This window comes from Diabrotica virgifera, chromosome 3, assembly GCF_917563875.1.
Source record: "Diabrotica virgifera virgifera chromosome 3, PGI_DIABVI_V3a".
NCBI classification, from domain to species: domain Eukaryota; kingdom Metazoa; phylum Arthropoda; class Insecta; order Coleoptera; family Chrysomelidae; genus Diabrotica; species Diabrotica virgifera.
In genome coordinates this window covers 235746445-235767634 of record NC_065445.1, presented here as the reverse complement: position 1 = coordinate 235767634, position 21190 = coordinate 235746445, and the positions used below count along the sequence as shown (strand labels likewise).

The window sequence follows — 21190 nt, the reverse complement described above, 5'->3', positions numbered from 1 at the left end:
ACTTCTTTGAGCTCTATGATTCACCATAGACTTAATCAAATAGATAAATTTTAAATTTTATCACTTAATTTTTGCGATTTAACTTTGCAATTCACGAATCTGCACCTTTGATTTTTCAAAATTCATAACTTTTATGAAGAAAAGACTAAAAGACTACAGTTGCTTTTATAGTCTTCACAAAGGTGAGAGATATATGCTGTAGAAATTTCAGAAAAAAATATTAGAATAGAACAGAGTTGTTCACCATTTTTACAATCAGTTCACCATTCAAAGATACATTTTTATTTGTGGTAACTCCATCTTTAAACGAACATTCCAAATACTCTGTTTTTGTCCTACTAAGTTTTAAACCTTTTTCCTCCAGAGCTTGCCTCCACTGCTCCAGTTTTTGTTCTAGGTCTCTTTCACTATTTCCTACTAACACGACATCATCAGCATACATTAAGCACCATGGAATGTTACCCTGTAGTTTCGCTGTTATCAAGGGCGGATCCAGGGAATGTACCGGCCATGGCCCCCTCCGAGAATATAAAAAATAGAAATTTAAATATTTGCAGTTCAAATGTTTTTAGTTTCAAACACATCACAATAAAGGGATAACAGCCCAAAGCCTTATTACGAAACCTTTTCGCCAAACTCATGGGCAATGACGGAGCCATACAAACCCATGAAAAAACATCATACCACAAGGAGTGTGACGCTTATGAGAACATAATCACACAATAATTAGTGAAAATCAAGACAGAGGGAAACAATGCCGGACAGGAGAAGCATTGGGAAAATAGTATTAAACTTGTTGAAAGAACTCCCCTTTGATCCGAAGAAATGTGTAGGAATCGGCATTGTCTTAATAACGATAAGGTTTGAATGTCTTTATGTCACTCAAAAGTGTGTGAAAAGTACCTTAAAATTCACCCTTGTAACACTAATTTTTAAAAATTACCCCCAGACCCCCTGGTACCGCTCCCCAAAAAGTTCATGGCCCCTCCCGAAAATCGGTCCTGGATCCGCCCTTGGCTCTTATCTGGTCCAAAACTAATGAGAATAAATACAGACTAATCACAGAGCCTTGGTGCAATCCTACTTTCACATGAAATTTATCAGTCTCTCCCACACCTGTCCTAACACTAGACATTATTCCCTCATACATATCCCTCACAATCTTTACATATTGACCAGGGACTCATTTCTTATTGAGTGCCCACCACAGAATCTCTCGAGGAACTTTATTATATGCTTTCTCAAGATCAATGATCTTTTTAACTTATAATATATGCATGTGGTTAATCAAATTATTTAACTAATATTCAATCGTAATTCCATTTAATATACCCTTGCCATCTGCTAGTTTTTGAATACTGTTTGGCAAAGGTACATTTTGGATATTAAATGCTTGATTGTCACTTATACGCATTATATCTTCTAGTTTTTGGAAAGAAATCACACTCTGTGTTCCCTATTTTTTTTTTATTTATTTTTAGTTTACGTTAGTTAGCATTTTGATATTTTGTTGAGTTGATATTTTAAAAATTCATATTTTATCAAGTTATATATTGCTATAAAGATATATCACAATTATTTATTATTCTTTCGAAAAATGTTTCATTAAATTTTTACAAAAACATTTTCTTTAATTTAGGTATATGTATCAGTTTTTCTCGTTTTTCATACCTATTATTTTTGTAGCGCCATTTGACTTTTTTGCTTTCACTACTTTTATATTTAGTGCAGTCACTGAAGGTGGACATGAGCTATTACCTCCGATTTAGTTGAACCTCCATCGATTTGCATGAAAATTGGTGAGTGGTTAGAGGATATCTCAAGGAACAAAGGTGACATGGTGCCAACTTGCGCTTTTACCCTGGGGGTGGATGCCACCCCTTCTCGGGTTGAGAATTATTTTATTAAAATTAACCCCATAATTCGATAGAGGGACTAACTCTAAGCAAAATTTGTTATATAAATTTATTAAAATAAATCAAAACTTTTTGAGTTATTAAAGATCAAAGATTTTAATTTTTCGTGAGAAAAATGCATGTTTTTAACCGATTTTTTATAAATAACTCAAAAACTGTAAGTTTTTAGAAAAAAGTTATTATTATAAAAATTGAGGCTAATAAAAAATCAAATAAACTCCTTACTAGAAAAACCTTTCTATGTTAACTAAAAGTAAGTTATAGGTAATTGAATATATATTTCTTTCGTCGATTACCCAAATCTAAGTATTCAAGCTTAAATACCGGCAAAATGATGCATTTTATAACATAAACTTATTAAACATTTGTCAAAGTTCATAGAAATATCTATCAAATAAGCTTTCGAACAAGTTGATAGCATTAAAATTTATGCACCAAAAATGTTTCAAAATGTATCTTTTAAAAAATTGTCCAAAAAATGTTATTGTTTTTTTGTAAATAACTCCGTTAATTTTTTAGATATCAGGTTCAACTGAAAACTAGTTAAAAGGGTGATTCCAAAAGCTATTAAAAAATGTCAAAAATAGTCTTTTAAACCTCTCACTTTTTTAACAATAAAAGGTTAAATGGCCCCGGTTACATGGTTCTCCCAGCAAAATTGAAATTTTAAACGTTTCTATCTCGGTTATTTTTTACTCTACGGAAATAGTGAAATGAGTAAAGTATTTGAAACAGAAAAACTAAAATTTAGTTATATATCATTTTTTACGTATATTGAGTAATTTTGGAGTTACTATCAGACGAAAATGAAAAATATGATAATTTTAAAAATTCTGATTTTTTTAAATTGTATCTTTTTTTCAAAAATATGCATTCCAAACCGGTGAAAATTGTTGAAATCATTAACTATGTTAACCTACAGAAATTCTTGTGGGGATTACTACAAATTTTAATTTTTGTGGAAATGGCGTTTTTTTTTATTTTTCACTTTTTCCTAAAAAAATCGAAATGGTTCTCTTATTTTCATCATAACTTGCTTACTTTTGATGCTATTAACTTCTACTTTAGCTCATTTGATAGGGACTCCGAAGTAGTTTGACAAGTGCTTAACAAGTATATTCTATAAAATGCATCGTTTTTCCGTTATGTAAGCTTGAATACTTAAGCTATTTGAGTACTCGTCGAAAAAAATATACATTCAATTACCCATAACTCACTTTGAAATAACATTAGTTTAGTTCTTTAAGTGGGTAGTGTATTAAATTTTTTATTATCTTTAATTTTGGTAATAATATTTTTTTTACAAAAGCTTGTAGTTTTTGAGTAATAAGTGAAAACCAGCTTTAAAACATGCATTTTTTTAAGAAAAAATAAAATTTTTGATATTTAATAACTCAAAAAGTATTGATTTATGTTAATAACTTTATATAACAAATTTTGCTTAGAAGTTGCCCCTCTATCGATTTCTGGTATTTTATTATTAAAAAAAAATTTCACCCCCGAGAAGGGGTGGCAACCACCCCCAGGGTAAAAGCGCAAGTTGGCATCATGTCACCTTTGTTCCTTGAAGTATCTTCTAACTACTTACCAATTTTCATGAAAATCGATAAAGGTTCAACAAAATCGAAGGTGAAAACCTTCAGTGACTCCACTAATTGCAGTTCTCTCATAATATTATATTTATTAGATTGTTAGTGTATTTTCGGTAATTATTATTTTGAATTTCTTTTCTCGCGTTCTTGTTTAAACTTGTTTGGGTCACTTTTATTTGGTTGGCTAGTCTATTTATTTTCATTTGTTTCAGTGTCTCATATATTTAATATTGTGTTATTTATCTCTTGTAATCTAAAATTTCGCCTGTGTTAATGACCTACGCTATCGAGTCACGTAAACCTGAATAAAAAAATATTTTGTTCTCAAATTGTATGGAATATTTTCGCATACAACATAATATTCTGTTAGTGTTTGGTCATGATGATTTTTGCAATGTTTTGACAAATTCTGACAAATAACTGAAAATATGTGGCCTTATAAATGTACAGTTGAAATTATTGAGGTCATGCAGCATTTATTGTTAATTAAAATCCAAAATATTCATTTCAACCTAGCCTTCTAAACAAATTTGTTTTATAGCACTCTGTAACCCCTATTCTAAAAAGAGACAGACTGTTATATTTTGTCAGTGAAGTTCCAATATATTTACGACTTTTTATTATTTAACAGAAATTTAAATTGGAAAGTGGAATTAATAGTAAGGAAAATCGCGATAGATGGCGCTGTAATCGCAAAAAGACAATAGTAGAACAAACGAGGCGGTTAGAAGTAAAAGGGTTTAAGGGCACTTTTCAAAAATATTCTCGAACTACAGATTCGCATACTTAAAGAATATTATAACTTGGCAGTAAAAGGATTCAAGCATATTTTGCCCTACAGTAGCCATCTATCCATTACATTTATTTTAATGAAAACAATTGCATTTTGAATTGGTAGTAAACGGGTTTAAGTGCGCTTGAACCGTTTTACCACAAAACTATTTTTAGTATTCTGTAGAAACAAGTAATAGTAGACGGGTTTAAGTGCGCTTGAATCATTTCATCACAAAACTATTTTTAGTATTCTGTAAAAACCTCATGTTAATTAATACAGGATTAATTTCAAGTAAATAAATAATAGATTTGTACCGAATTTTGAAGACTAATTATTATGCAAAAGTATTATGCAACTTGCCAGTTTTAGTTACACTGTAGATAAAAGCTGGGATATAAATGATTAGTAATAGTTAAAATCTGCACTTGAACCGTTTTACCAGTAACATTTATCAACACCATGTACCGATTCAAGTACATTTTTTTAATAATTAATTTTAAAAAAAGGAAGGATATCGTAAGAGTAATAATATACCCTTATATTTTCTCATTTTATAGAACATAGTACACTAGACATATTTTAGGTAAATGACTCCTAGAATTTATAAAACTCCAACAACTTTGAAGCTGATTATCTCAGAATTATCAAAAGTGCACTTAATCCCTTTTACGTCTGACCCCATCAAATGTGTATTTTAAAAAGTACCTACGGAATAGATGAAGCCCTAAAAATTACAACAAAAATAGTAAATTTTTTGTTTACCTTTTTATTAATTAAGACAATAATGTGTACTACAAATAGTTTTAACGGTTTTAGTATTTATGTGATTCAAACGACAATATTTTAGTTCTGAAAAATAACAATGCTATTATTGTTCTAGGTGAGTCCCTTTCCCTCTCATGATTGGCGCCAGTAACTTCATTGAAGTGAATTTTTAAATTGTGTACCGTTTACTTCCTGGCAGTAAGCTAATCGATAGTAAACATATTCGATGAAATTATGTAAGTATTCTGCAGATATTTAGCTATATCAATTAATCTCTGACGCAAATCATCTAAATTTTGAGGTTTTGTTTCGTAAACATGACTTTTTAAATAACCTCACAAGAAAAATCAAGTGGGGTTAAATCGGGTGACCTGGTAGGCCAAACACAAATGATGCTTCATCTGAGAATACAGTCTTGTTAAGAAAGTTGGGATCTTGAACAAGTTCAACGCTTCTTCTTCGTTTATTACTGGCTTTGATCTTTCTAATTTAGCTCGATTTTCTACAGAGCCTGTAGCTTCAAATCTTTTAACCGCTCTACAGTCGATTTGGAGATAGGATCAATTCCAATTCAAAAACTGTCATTGAAAGTATCTCTTGCTTCCGAGTATAACCTTCTCCTTTTACGCAGTATACTAATATTAGTAATTGTATTGTTTCTTTTTCATTTAGATAAACCATTAAAAAACACTTTTTTCTACGACTGTTTAATAACATGCTCATTATTCGCCATTTTTCATAGATAATAGCACCCATTACTATACTCGTGAGTAATAATTCATTACTCACGGGCTGAAGTTAATCACGGTTCATTACTCACGGGCTGAAGTTAGATTCAAGTGGCGCATGCCGCTTTTAATATTAATCGTATATAAAATGCAAATAAAATTACTTAAATTTGTTTATTATTTATTGAAATTATATCAATAATTAACTTCGAAAAATTTTTAAAGGAATTTTAACTGTAAGAATATCAGTATATTTTTTACATTTATATCTTGTTTATTAAAAATTTTGACGTTTATCATTTATTTTAGTGACAGTGACATTAGCGCATTTTGTTTATGTTAATTGGAATTTATAACTAATATTGTGTTTATTTTTCAAGTTATATTGTGTTAAATATGTTATAACATATCATGTATAGTAGTTATATTATTATATTATATATATATATATATATATATATATATATATATATATATATATATATATATATATATATATATATATATATATATATATATATATATATATATAGTTAAATGTAAATATATATTGTAACTATATATGGTGAGGCAGATAACTGGCCTATTAGAAATATCTCAAGAACTAAAGGCAACAGAATCATGAAAATTGGAATAAAGGGGTTTTGAAGGATGATCTATTAAATGAAAATATTTTCATCTCTTTGCAACTTCCGGTTATACCGGAAGTTGCTTATAACTTCGTTTTTTAAAATGGGACACCCTGTATATTTTTACATTTTTGGATTCTCTTCGATGTCTTCTTTCTTAAAATATGAGGTTTTATAATATTATATAGGGTATTTTAAAAGATAATTACGTTTTTTATTAATTTCGTAGCAATATTCACACCCTGTAGAATTGTAGTAGTTTGACATCTAAAACTCTACTTACGCTCAAATGATTTTTAATATACTCTACTATTGTTAAGAATCATTAGTATAGCTAAATTTTTAATTTTAGTATACAGGGTTGGTCAAAGTTGTATAGTATTAGTATACAGGGGTTGGTCAGTATACATCGAAGAGAATCCAAAAATGTAAAAATATACAGGGTGTCCTATTAAAAAACCGAAGTTATAATATCTTCCGGTATAACCGGTATACTTCCGGTATAACCGGAAGTTGCAAAGAGATGAAAATATTTTCATTTAATAGATCATCCTTCAAAACCCCTTTATTCCAATTTTCATGATTTTGTTGCCTTTAGTTCCCGAGATATTTCTGATAGGCCCTTTATTTGCCTCACCCTGTATATATAAAATACGTCCACCGACAACAGCCATTTCCTATTTCTTAAATTCACTGACAGTAGGTACAAATTTAAGCTTATAATTTTTCTGAAACGAATAGAACTTATATTGACTATTTCTAGTTGTATTTTTACAATAAATAAGAATTTGGTAATAGTAAGCAACCAATTATTCAGCCTCGTACTAGGGGTAAATAGGGGTGGGTTGTGATTGCGCGCAGCGGTCAAATACCTCCTGCGGTTCTCTCACTCTAATACCCGAAAGTTAGGTTTGGACCGAAGGGTTAGGTCTTCCTCCTTTTTGACCGCTGCGCGCAATTGCAATCTGCCCGTAAATAGCATTTAGGTATTTTTGTAAGTTATTATAATTTAAATCTTGAGTAGTTGATAATTAATTTTTTTTACTAATTAAAACAAAGAAAGGTCGTAGAAAAAGTATAGTATTCTACTCGCATGTAATGGCTATTACTCACTCTGATCTTCATCATTGTGAGTAATAGCCATCATTACATGCTCGTTAAATAATATACTATTACAGCTCAAATTTTTCTTTATAGTTGCTTAATCCGTTTGAAATGTGAGAATTTAGAAGAGTGTTAAGGATTTCATGGGTAGATAGAGTCATGAATATAAATATAAGTGCTAAGGAGAATTGGCAGAGAGAGGGAAATTGAAAACGCAACAAAAGAAAGGAAATTGCAATATCTCGGACATGTGATGAGAGGCGAAAGATGAGACTCATAATTCAAGTAAAAATAGAGGGTAGGAGAAGCGTAGGGAGGAGACGCGTTTCCTGGTTGAAGAACCAGAGAGAATGGTTTAGTTGCAGCTTATAATAGAACTCGTTAAATACGGGGTGTTGATTAACTGGAGGTGAAGGTTGGTTTGATAAAACACTATTTGTTCATACTTATTTATTTAACACTACTAAATATATTAGTAATGAATTGGTGTGCTAAGGTATAACCATTTAATGATGTATTTGAATTACGAATGATAGTTGATAACAGAACGAATTAGAATCAGAATTAGAATGAATTACGCTAGTTTTGCTGGATGTATAAATAAAGTGTAAGGTGCTGTTGTTTTGAATGCTGATACAGCGTTATTGCCGATTAGTTTACTTGTGTTGGGAAATCTGTGTCATCTACTTAATTGAAAACAAACGTGACATTTAAAATTTAAAACAAAATTAAATTAATATGTCTTCCTTTCATTTTTGGATGTTGATAATCCTTTATAAGCTCAAGGCAACTGTTTAGAGCAGCTACATCGAAGGTCAAAATAGACATGATGATTGCCAACCTTCGTCGCGAAGATGGCACTTAAAGAAGAAGATGAAGGTTAGTCTGCTTTAATCAACTTAAACAGTTGAACTAATGTCTATTTAAGACGTACCTACCGAATGGATGAAGCTCAAAAAATTACAACAAAAAATAGTTCCCTTTTTGTTTACAGGTTTATTAATAAAGTGAACAATTTGCTTATAAGCGGAAAGAATAAAAATTATTTGAAGGATGTTAGTACTACTTTAATTTAAACGAGGATATTTTCATTTTGAAAAATAAAATTATTATTGCAACGATAAACTATCACAGAAAATTGAAATACTATGGTAAAATAATATTTCAATTAACTACATAATATGATAGTCATCGCTTATGCCAGCCTATCTTAATCTTTCAGGTCGTGAGTACGTATTGTGTCAATCAAAAATATGAACTATGAAGGTCTTCTTTTTCTTTAGTTACCGTGCCCAAATTTTAGGCGTCGGTAGCTTTCACGACAATTTGCCGATATCGTTCTCGATCTTGTGAGGCATGTAATAGTTGATCTGCTGATAAGCCAGTCCATTGACGAAGGTTTCGGAGCTATGAATATTTCTTCCTACCAATTCCTCTTTTTCCGTCGATTTTTCCATTAAATATTAACTGCAGCATCCTGTACCTGCTACCTCTCATTATATGCCCGAGGTATTCAAGTTTCCTCTTTTTTATCATCGTGATTAAGTCACCTTCGCCTTGACCTACTACGTTTAAAACTTCTCTGTTTGAAATGCGTTGAGCCCAAGATATGAGCATCCTACGGTATGACCACATCTAAAAGGCTTCTAATTTGTTCATCATGTTAACCTGAAGGTCTAGATTGGGGCAAATAAAAACAATTAGTTAACTAATCATGTTTATTTTTTATTGAAAATATTATAAAATATTGTATCAAATTCAATGGTAAATCTTCCGGAAAGCTAATAGTTAAGATTATACTTATGACATTCCGTATTTATCTCTGACTTCTTCATGCCTTGACTGATGGTTGCTGGTGTTGTTGACCTGTCTCCGATGTGGCCTTAGGGTTCTTGTAGTTGTAGTTGATGGTGCTTACGTTAGATGTATATGTATAGTGGTTGCATCGCCGGCGATGGAGGCTTCAGGCTCAGGAAGTCCTCACGACAGGAGAAGGGTTACTAAATTATGTATTAAAAAAAAACAATTATGAATGTCTGTTGAAAAAAAAGTAATCAAAACGGAGACATCTCATTAAATATAGTCCATGTGGTGAGACCGCTCCCGTCTGAAAAAATTTTTGATTCGGTTTCTTTGTGGATTCCTATTCAAAAATGTCACCTTTAAACGCATGTTTAAAATGACAATAAAACGCATGTTCTGATTTTAAATCGCTTATAACTTTAAAACTGTCAACTTTTGAGAAAAATGTCAAAATACTTATTTTATTTAAAATGTCCCAAAGAATCTATAAAAAGTACTTTTTGTAGGGTAATAGTAGATTTTTGAAATAGAGCGCGCCGCACCGGCGAAAAAATCGGATGGACATGCATAATTAACAATTAAAAAACAACGATTTAAATTAAGGTTAGACGCGACCACTCTTCAGAATCTTGAAGCTGAATGTTTAGACTTCAATTTAACTATCTGGCAACCTCAAAAATACTAATTTAAATATGAGTTTTTAATCCTCGAAATGCGTATTTTTGCATTTTTCAGATTTTAAATCGCCTATAACTCGAGAACTACCAATTTTTGAGAAAATTTACAAGATACCTTTCTTGTTTAGAATGACATACGAAACTTAAAAATATATGTTCCAGAGCAAAAAAAGGTGATCATTTGCATTTGTTTAAAAAAATTGTTTAAACAATTTCTGCCCAAAAATTCCGCCCGGTACCCTTCAGATTTGTTTAAAGGGACATTTTTGAATAGAAATCCACAAAGAAACCGAAACAGAAATTTTTCCAGACGGGAGCGGTCTCACCACATGGACTAATAGGATTTATTGCTAAATTCACACACTATATTTGAGGTAGTGATATCTACATTGATAGAAACGGTGGGGTTTGACATTGAAATACAACATGTCCCGAGCATCGAATGTAAATGTCGTATGATAAAATAATTAGATGCTTTGTGACAAACGTAGAGATATACGCCTATAGAAAATAACGAGAGAGGGTGCCAACTAATTTTTAACGAAAACCAGTAATATCAATAAAAGAAGTTAAGAAATTAATGAATTATTAAAGTCATTAGAATAAAACAATAGGGAACTTGACAATTTTTTTTATTTATTTATTATATTTGTCTACATATAGAAACAACACATACCAAATAACAACCCTCAAATCGCAATATTTAATTTACAATGGACATTTAAAGTTGTGATCGCCAGCTATCAAACACGAAAAGCGCAGCACGCTATGTGACGTCACGCTGCTCGTTCCAGGATAAGAGAAAAAAGAACTGGCAACACTGGAATGTTGTTTGTATTAAAAATTGACAGTTCGTTGACTTAGAGTTTTTTCGTGTATAATTTCTTTTTATCTTTGCTTTACTAATATTGATAATTATAATGGAAGCAACACAAAAACAATATTACAAATATTGTATCGTTTCCACGTGTTCCAATACCACTTATAAAACGCCCTGAATACTATTTATTCCAGTAACTCAAGATCAAAAACGTCGCTTAAAAGTTAAAAGGTTCTCTTGGTTAAAGGAATGCAAAAGAAATGATAAAGATATTTCACAGAAGACATATGTGAGGATCATTTTAATGCGAGTATAAAATTTTAGACTATATTTTCATCTACATATCAGTTCAATGGGGACATGGGGAGTGCAATTAGAACAAAAACATGCATTGTTTCGGAAAAATTCAAACAAGCTTATATTTTTCTAAAACTTTTTTGTTAGTTTATATACATGTTAAAGTAAAAAGATCGACACGCAGATTTGGCCGCTAATTGTTTATTAATTGTTTAAACAATAAAAATTATTTTGTAAAATTAATTTTAAAAAATATCGTTAAATTCATCATTTTACTTTGATAAAATATGTTTCTATTTTGTTTTTGATTATGCTGAATCCGAATATGGCATTGAAATTTGAAAATTCTTATGCAGAAGCTCTTATACAGTATGTTTGCGTAGATAGGAACCACATGGAAAACTTTTTTATTATCAATTTTACGAAAAAAAGTTATTCTTCATAAAATGCTCTGGATAGTTAAAAATCTAAAATTCAACCATCAGATATCAAATTTTATCAATTTTGTACGAGTTATGTCAAAAATATGAATTTCGTTAAAGAGTAAAATACCTTTATATCCCAGAACATCAAAAATGCTATTTTGAAAAATTGTTTGAAATTAAAAACTATGTTTAAATATATAATTACATCATTCTAACCGAAAAAAAATTTTTTTCAATTTTTTCTCAAATTACAGATACTCATCATCATTTTATTAAAATTATATGTAATAACTATTTTATTATCACTTTTACGAAAAAAAGTTATTCTTCATAAAATGGTTTTCCTGGTCTAAAATCTAAGATACAACCATCAGATATCAAACTTTTTTAATTTTATACGAGTTCATGTATAAAATATGAAATTTCCTTAAGAGTTAAGTGCCTTTATTATTCACAATATTTTAATTAGAAGGATGTAATTGAACACTAAAACAATTTTTTTAATTCCAAAGAACTTTTCTTAATAACAATTTTCGATATTGTGAAATGTAACGGTACTTTACTCTTGAGTAAAATTCATATTTTTTACCTCGTTTTTACCTTTTACGACATACCTCGTATAAAATTAATTAAATTTGATATTTGATGATTGCGTCTTAGATTATATACGATGCAGAGTATTTTATTAAGAATAACTTTTTTTCGTAAAACATAACAAAAAAGTTATCAATAGGTTCCAAGTTACGTAGACATACTGTATAAGAGCTAAAAGAAAATTTTTTTGCTGAACATTTATTATTGCTAAAGCTTATTAGTAAATGTATTTTAGGTAAGTTTTACAGAAAAAAGTTTTGATCACTTTGTATAAACATTTTTTTAGCTGGTAATTTTCGGTTTTTGTATTACATTTTTGTTATCTTTCTTAATTTTCTCAAAAAGAAATAGTTTATTTCATTTCTAGAGTAAAATAAAAACTGGTGTTAATTCTGTTAAATTACGAAGATTTCAAAAATTACATTTTTGAGACGTCATATCATTTTAATTTATTGTTAGAGATTTTTTTTTAATTAAATATCATTTAGTAAGATGCTTGAAAGTTAAGTTGTGCAAAATTGAGGGTTTTATAAGAATAATTGTATTAGTTACACATTTTTAAATCATTTTTGAACAAAATTCATGTAGGTCTCATTTTCCGCCCACACCGAATTATGCCCATACATTTTATTTCTTTTTATTATAACCATAAGATAGTTTAATTATTCTTCTTTTATGTTCAATTTGTAAAATTTCATTTGATCCATTAGTTAAAGAATTACATTAAAATAACTCAACCGTGCACTTCGCTGTACGCTAGTTTACAGTGCGCCAATGTTTGTGAGAAGGATGAATTTAGCGTTATAAATAAAAAATTATAGAAGATACAGATTTAATTTTAGAAAACTCTTTAATATAAGGTTTTTTTGAAAAATTTTCTGAATTTTTCAATGGTTAAGTCAGTTTTTTTCTATAATTTATATTTTCGGAGTAATTTTAAAATAAAAAACATCTAATTTCGTAGTTCATTTGTTTAATAAAAAATGAAGCACCCACTTCTCGAGTAGAACTTTTTGATATGTTGTTTATTAAACATTTCTTAATGAAATTAAAAAAATTTCTTTTTTGTTTGATTTTTTCCGAAGTGAAAATCTATATGCACTCCCCTAAAGTACTTATTTTATGTTCACTTCTTTGCTACACAATGCAATAATAATATAATGCAATTATTTAATGACGAATATAATATATTATATATTAATGCAATATACAATATAATAGGTATTTACTATACTATTACAAAGAACCCTATGTTTTCAATACTAATTCTTTTTGATTCTTTACGATTTTATGATTCCTTATAATTTTATCACATAATGTACCGTTGCAGCGTTGCAATACTTATCACTTTCTCCCGTTTATAGGAACGACCAACAAATTGTCTGACGTCACAACCGATTCCGCCCCTTGAAAGAATAATTTAAATTCTGCAGTTTGTAGTTCTTTTAACAGCATTTAATAACGTTTATCAGTAATATTTCTGGAATATAAAATAAAATAACAAAGATGTGACGTTCATAGCGTTCTATATATTATGTTAGATTACTCCCTAATAACACAAAACATTCCATGAATGTTCCTAGAATGTACACACAGGACATTGAAAACATTCCTGGAATGTCCCCAAATGCACACGAATGTCCCTGGAAAGTCCCAGGAAAGTGCTGTGTCAGCATTTTAAATATTCTTAGAATGTTCTGTTGGAACATTCCATGAATGTCTACGAATGTTCTTTGGACATTCACAGTCTATTTTTTAGACTGAATGTCTTGTTGGAACATTCCATGAATGGTCTTTGGACATTCACAGTATATTTTTAGACTGAATGTCTTGTTAGAACATTCCATGAATGTCTACGAACGTTCTTTGAACATTCACAGTATATTTTTTAGACATTCACTGAAATATATCGTTAGTAATGTGACAATACCTCCTAAATGTTTTTTCATGAGGTTTGCAGGAGACGAAAAACATTTTTTAAGGTCACTTTCTGTTTTCGTACGTATTCTGACTTTTTTTGTAGTAAATAGATAGTTGAATTTACTGCAAAACAAGTCAAAAAATATATGAAAACAGGAGGTGGCCGAAACAAGTTTTTAGTCTATCTTACAAATCTCTTGAAAAAAACAGATAGGAGGTATTGTCACATCACTGACGATATGTGGCCATACCAAATAATACATCCTTGATAAATATAAACATTTTTATTGCAAAAAATCTTTACATACATTTTTTAATGTAATTTACTGACATTCCTAAATATTATAAAAAAATGTGTCACATTTGCTTTGTAAACCTTTCTTTTGCTTTTCGTAGCCACATATTCCGTTTCCTTTCTGGTTTTTTGTAGACCACTTCTCTCAGCTGATTCTAAAAGAAAATAAATTAAAAGGTAATTTTTCTATCCTTTACAATTAACAATCAGAAGAAATATTATTTACAGGTAATAATACGCATAAATAATAATAATAAAAAAATAAATATTAAATAATATTTAAATAAATAATAAATAATATTTAATAAATAAAATAATAATAATGAACATTTTGTATTTTGACAACGACATCCGATGTAGAAGTAGAAACCTTAATAAAATTATTTTTTCAAGTAAATTGTGGCTTATTTCCCCATTAGAATAGTTAATTACAAAAAAGCCACAAAGAAATAGATTTTTCACAAACAAATAAGTATTTAGTATTCATTATATTTATTGTTTTTATTATTTACTTTAATGTCCTACTGGTACATTATTTGACAAATAATGACATTTCGAAGTCTGTTAAGTACGATATAACGCCCTTGGGCATTAAATTTAAATAACGACTTAGATACTGTCAAGTTGACAAATATCAACCTAAGTAAAACTATGGTTACCACAATTACGTTACTACTGTTACTGGTAAATGTACTTATTTAAAAACTAATTAATTCAAAATTCATTCAAATTTTTCGCATATAAAGAATAATTTAGTCGGACATTAAACGTTGAAGGCACCACAGGTATTATAATAATAACGCTTTCGGTCAACGTATATCCCTCAGGACGAAGGCCCTTGTTAAAAACACCATTGACCTCAAGCGTTATTATCCTTATAATACCCTTGGTACCTTAATAACTGTAACATAAGATTATACCTTAATTCTTGTTTTCTATTTCTGATGTTTTTATTTATTTACATTGAATATTAATATGTTTTGTTGTATAATCTACTTCACAATAATTATGTGATATATTTGACTTAAAATGAATTCAAAAATTTTTTGTAGTTGGGCAACAATGTCAACTTAGATCTCCGATGTAGATAATGAATTACAACAGTATCTATATTGTACGGACTATATTATTAATTAGGTTATGCATATACCTGTGTGACATAAGCTATTGGAACAGCACAGTCTCTCAAACGAACAGATGAAAGTGAAGTTCTGTCAATATCTTTTTCTAAAAAGTGTTTTGAACATACTCCTCTATTAACAAATCTGATCTATACTTCATGTCTTCTTCGCAGGATCTTCTGGAAAGCTAAAAATACAAAATATATGCATTACTAAGCATTATTAACAAATTTTAGTTTTAAATAAAAAATATGATTAATGAACTCACAAAATATTATAAAACAGCTTAGAAATTGTTTATTAGTATAGTCGGTTCCCCAAACTCAGACACAACTGGCTAGTGATTTTAGTAGGTAATTTTTTTTGTTTTTGGCCAATTTTGCCAAAATTACAGTAATTATTAACTATTTAGTTATTATTTTTTTTTATTTACTAAATTATTTACTAAAATCACTAGCCAGTTGTGTCTGAGACTCGGTAGTACTGAGACTGAGTTTAGCAGATCAACTATAATATTCTGTGTATTCATTAGTTGGCACTGCATATTATAGTGTGTGGTCTACCATCCTATTTATAAACGCATACATTAGCAAAAACGCAAAAAGAATTATTTTAGTTTTACAAATCCTTTTGTTATTATCTCTATTTACTATTTTAGTTAGGAATAAGCGAAGTTTGTGGCTTATTCACAATTATTATTAAAATAATAAATGGATATGACCAATTATTAACTTATAAAATAAAAATTCTTCTGATTTATGCCTTTTATTCACTTTGTTATATCTACGTTACTTAAAAGATTTTTTATGAATAGTATTATTAGGGTATTAATAGTATTAATTTATTTTCTGAAATACAGGGCATGCCTTCGTTTACATATTTGCATACTAACCTTTTAATAGGGCTTTTCATTCACACTAATTCACAGTCATTTGTTTCGAGCTTCTGTCATAATTGAAACGTTATTCCTGCAGATTTTTTTATCTACATTTGTTTCTGCTACTCCAACTGCGTCAAAAACAGGACACCATTTTATGCACTATGTTAATAATACTATTAAAGCTATTATAAAAGTATCCGAATTAAAAAAATATTCTTAAAAAGCACAAATAATACAAACTATCCACGGCAAGGCAAGGCCGGGCAAGGTGGCCAAGATGAAATGAAAATGAAGATGCCAAGATGGCCGAAGCGAGGTCGTTGGTTGGTCGTTTTTAGTCACGTGATGCCCTCTCAAGCGCCATGCACAAAAATATATGCACGGCGAATTTGAAAATGAACGCAAAAGAAATAAATATAAATAATGCCTCTCTTGGGTTTTGCATAAGTTATAAGTATTTTTTTATTAACAAAATCGCATTCCAAATTGAATATTCGCGAACAATAATTTTTATTACATTTGTATGTTTATAATATTGTATTAATTGAACTTGGGAAACTCTTTAAATTTGACACTGTAGGCCTAAAATGTCACTCAGTTTGTCTGGTATGTTATAAGTAATGTTGTATCTGAATCTGTTACACGTATGTATTATTTCGCAACTTAAAATATAGGAACATTGGTAGTATGTTCACAGAATGTCTTATGGTAACATTCCAGGAATAATTTAAACAGATGTTCACCGAATGTTCCCTAAATGTCCAGGACATTCAAATATTGATAGAACTTTGGTAGTACATTCCTGGAATGTTGTGTGTTGTTAGGGACTAACTATTTCACAAATATAAGATAATAATACAATATACTGAGTGCTATAATTAAAAAACCAAAGTGACTAGTGAACAAGCATTCAATTTGATATCTCCATATATTGCAGAATAGGCACGTCCCGATTTTTGTATAATTCGGACCTTCCATTTAAGACATAATTAGGTGTTTCCAGACTTCTGGTCCAGTCTTTATATTAATTAGATTGTACAGCTGCGGTCACTGAATAGTTGACACGTCATATCTTGCATTGCAATTCTTCTTCCTCTACGGCACTACAGCCCAAATTGGGCCTTGGCCTCTTTTATTTTTTGCCTTCACCCTTGCTTGTCTGTGGCTGCTTTTCTTCATACACGGACTCCTAAAAGGGGTTGTGCGTCGCTGTTTTCTGTGTCTTCCCAGCGTTTTCTTGGCTTTCCAATCGGTCATTTTCCCTGCATTCTAGCATTCAGTGCTCTTTTTGGTAGCCTATCTTCTCCAATTCTTACCACATGTCCGGCCCATTACAATCTTTGTATTCTAATGAAGTCTGACAGGGGTGCTTCCTTATAAAGTTGATAAAGTTCGTTGTTGTGTCGACTTCTGAAGATTCCGTTTTCCCTCACAAGTCCTAGTATTCTCCTCAGTACTTTCCTTTCAAATGTGTCGAGTTTGTTTTTGGATGTTTCTTTCAGGACCCAGGCTTCTCTGCCATAGCATGTTATTGGCCGAATTAAAGTTTTATAGATTCTCATCTTTGTATTTCGGTGGACACTGTTAGACCGAAATATATGGAAAAGGGGAAAATAAGCATATATTTCTACTCCCAGGTATGTAAACTTTCCAACCGTTTCAATGTCATCTTCATGTATAATATTTTGTGAGACTACATGCGTATGTTTCCTGTGCTCCTGTCGATGTTCTATTCATAATATTAATATCATCGGCATAAGCGGCAAATTGAACCGTTCGGTTGGTCAGTAGGTTTCCTCGTCCAGTTTGCATTTGCCCAACCGCATACTCCAGTGCCAGGTTAAACAATGTTGGAGCCAGTCCATCTCCCTGCTTTAGTCCCTGCGAAATTTTGAAAAAGTCAGTCCGGTGGTTTTGTCTTCGTACACATGCCTGAGTTTCATCCATTGTGGCTTTAATGAGTCTTATTAACTTGCGTGGTATTGCCAATTCAGCCAATATACAGTCCCTGGCCATATTATTATGACCACCTATGAATTTTTACAAAATTTAACTATTCCACTAGGTACGCTTTGTTTAAAATATGATTTTGAAATTTAATTTTGTTATGCAATGTTAATGTTATGCATTAGCTATTATATATTTAATAATAAACAGCAATAAAATATTTAAAAATATTACATATTTATATATTTTTTAATATTTTGTTCAACTTCTGACCTTAATCAGATGGAAAATATTTGGGAGCTTTTAAAACGAGAAATTTCTGATGAAAAGGTCACTAACGAAATTGTTTTGATTAAAGGACTAATATGTCGTCGAAGCTACAATAACAAATTGAAACAAAAAATTTAACTGCATTCAAATTATGCCAAGACGGGTACTAGCGGTAATCAAAGTTAGAGGGGAGTCAGCAAAATATTCAAAAAAAAATTATGTGATATTTTCAAATGACTTATTGCTGTTTATTATTAAATGTAGTATATTTAGTAACAAAGACCAATAAAACATTTAAAAATATTATATATTTTTATTTTCTCAATACTTTGCTGGGCCCCCTCTAATTTTGGTTACCGCTAGTACCCGTCTTGGCATACTCTGAATGCAGTTATATTTTTTGTTTCAATTTGTCATTGTGGTTTCAACGATATATTAGTTCTTTAATCAAAATAATTTCGTTAGTGACCTTTTTATAGGAAATTTCTCGTTTTAAAAGATCCCAAATATTTTCCATCTGATTAAGGTCAGAAGTTGAACAAAATATTAAAAAAATATAAATTATGTAGATAATATTTTAAAATATTTTATTGCTGTCTATTATTAAATATATTATAGTTAGCCAATATAGGATAGTGTAGGATGACAGCCAATGCGGCTTTAGGCCAGGGCGAGGTACAACCGATCTCATGTTCACGGTGAGACAGTTATCAGAAAAAGCCCTAGAGCATAACAGTAAGTTGTTTCTCTGTTTTGTGGACTTGGAAAAAGCATTTGATCGCGCGCCACGGAACAAGATCTGGGAAATATTAAACCGTAGAAATGTGAAAACGAAGTTAATCCAAGCAATAAAGAGTATATATAAATGTACACGTAATAATGTAAGAACGAACAATCGCTCATCTCTAGAATTCTACACAAGGACAGGTGTAAGACAAGGTGGTGTTCTCAGTCCTTTGTTATTTATCACTCTAATGGACGAAATTGCAAAAGAATGCAGGGGTAAGGTAAAAAGAACTAGGGTTGGGGTGTATAAACTTCAACAAGTTTACGTGTCGTTGTTGATATATGCCGATGACCTGGTAATCGTGGCAAAATCAGAAAAAGACTTGCAAGTGAATGTGAATGTTTGGAATAAAGCCTTTAAGAAATTTGGGATGAAAATAAATATTGAAAAAACAGAAGCTTTAGTAATATCGAAAATTCATGAAAATATAAATGTAAAGCTGAATAATGAGACCATTACACAAGTAGAGGACTTCAAGTATCTAGGATCAACAATGAATGGGCAAGGAAATATAGAACCAGAAATAAACAGCAGGGTAATGAGTGCAACAAAATTATACTATGCACTAAATAAAAGATTTATTAGGAAGAAGTAAGCCTGAAAACAAAAATAAAAGTATTTAAAACTGTATACGAGCCGGTGCTACTCTACGGTAGTGAAACGTGGACAGTGAACGACAACATACGTAGTAAAATTCAAGCATGCGAAATGCGATATTTACGTGCGGTATCCGGGGTGACCAGACGTGATCGTATAAGAAATGAAGACATACGTGAAAGGTGCGGTGTTAGAAGGACCTTAGACAGACTTGAAACGAAACAGTTATTGTGGTTCGGACATATGACGAGAATGAGTGAAGGTAGAACTGTAAAGAGGATATGGAAAGCGGCATCTGACAACAAACGACGAAGAGGCAGGCCAGCAAGAACGTGGAACGCAAATATTGGAAAGGCTTGCGTAAAAAGAAATATTGGGTGGAGAGAAGCAGAAAGAATAGCTACTGACCGAAAGGCATGGAGACGTCTGATTTCTCCACTTACCTCGACACCCTAAGGTACAAGAGGACGGCTTAAGTAAGTAAGTAAGTAATTATAGTTAATGAATAACATTAACATTGCATAACAAAATTAAATGTAAAAATCATATTTTAAACAAAACGTACTTAGTGGCATAGTTGATTTTTGAAAAAATTCATAGGTGGTCGTAATAATATGGCCAGGAACTGTATAGTATAGTTTGTTCCTTTTGCTGAGTCGTATGCCTGTTTGAAGTCTACAAACATCAATATCGTGTTTCCAAGATATATTTTTCATTGAAATACTGTAAAATGCACGGATTTGCAATATGTTAAAGTACTTCTCAAATATTTAGCGCGTATTCATAAATAAAATAAAAATAATAATTGTGTTACTGTTTATCATTATATTTGATATAAAATAGTATTAATATAAAATGGATATTTTTAACCCAGGCTTCCTTATTTACGTTATTAATAACATAATCCGTTTTTTTTTTCAAAAAACTTCTTTCTATAATCTCCATTGTGTTACATTTTTTGAAGTTATACTTCTTTACGATCGAGAGTGAAATTTTATAATACCGGGCGCATGCGCACACAGACAGTATGCAGTTCGTTGCTAATATTTCAAGATGTGTATGTATCAGCGCTGTCAGCGCAAATAAGTTATTAAAAGGATATATTAGTGTTTTTAGTAAATGTATTATTTATTATAATTTTTGTGTCTTTGGATTTGTCTTCCTCGGGAATAAGATATTTTATATTAATAGTAAGTATATTTAAAGTATTTTGTATACTTCACTTGGTCTATTAAATTTGTCAGTATG

General features: G+C 30.5%; 1 long non-coding RNA gene across 2 annotated transcripts; it reads right to left on the bottom strand.

Annotated features, from left to right (window-relative positions):
* Positions 1-14314: 14314 nt before the first annotated feature.
* LOC126881603 (uncharacterized) lies at positions 14315-17163 on the bottom strand. Of its 2 annotated transcripts, XR_007696930.1 has the most exons (3): positions 16354-17155; positions 15491-15648; positions 14315-14495 (listed from the first exon to the last, which is right to left on the bottom strand). It is a non-coding gene; the product is annotated as an uncharacterized LOC126881603 (long non-coding RNA). The 2 variants fall into 2 exon arrangements; XR_007696929.1 differs by having other exon boundaries at positions 14315-15648; positions 16354-17163.
* Between the last annotated feature and the right edge of the window lie 4027 nt (positions 17164-21190).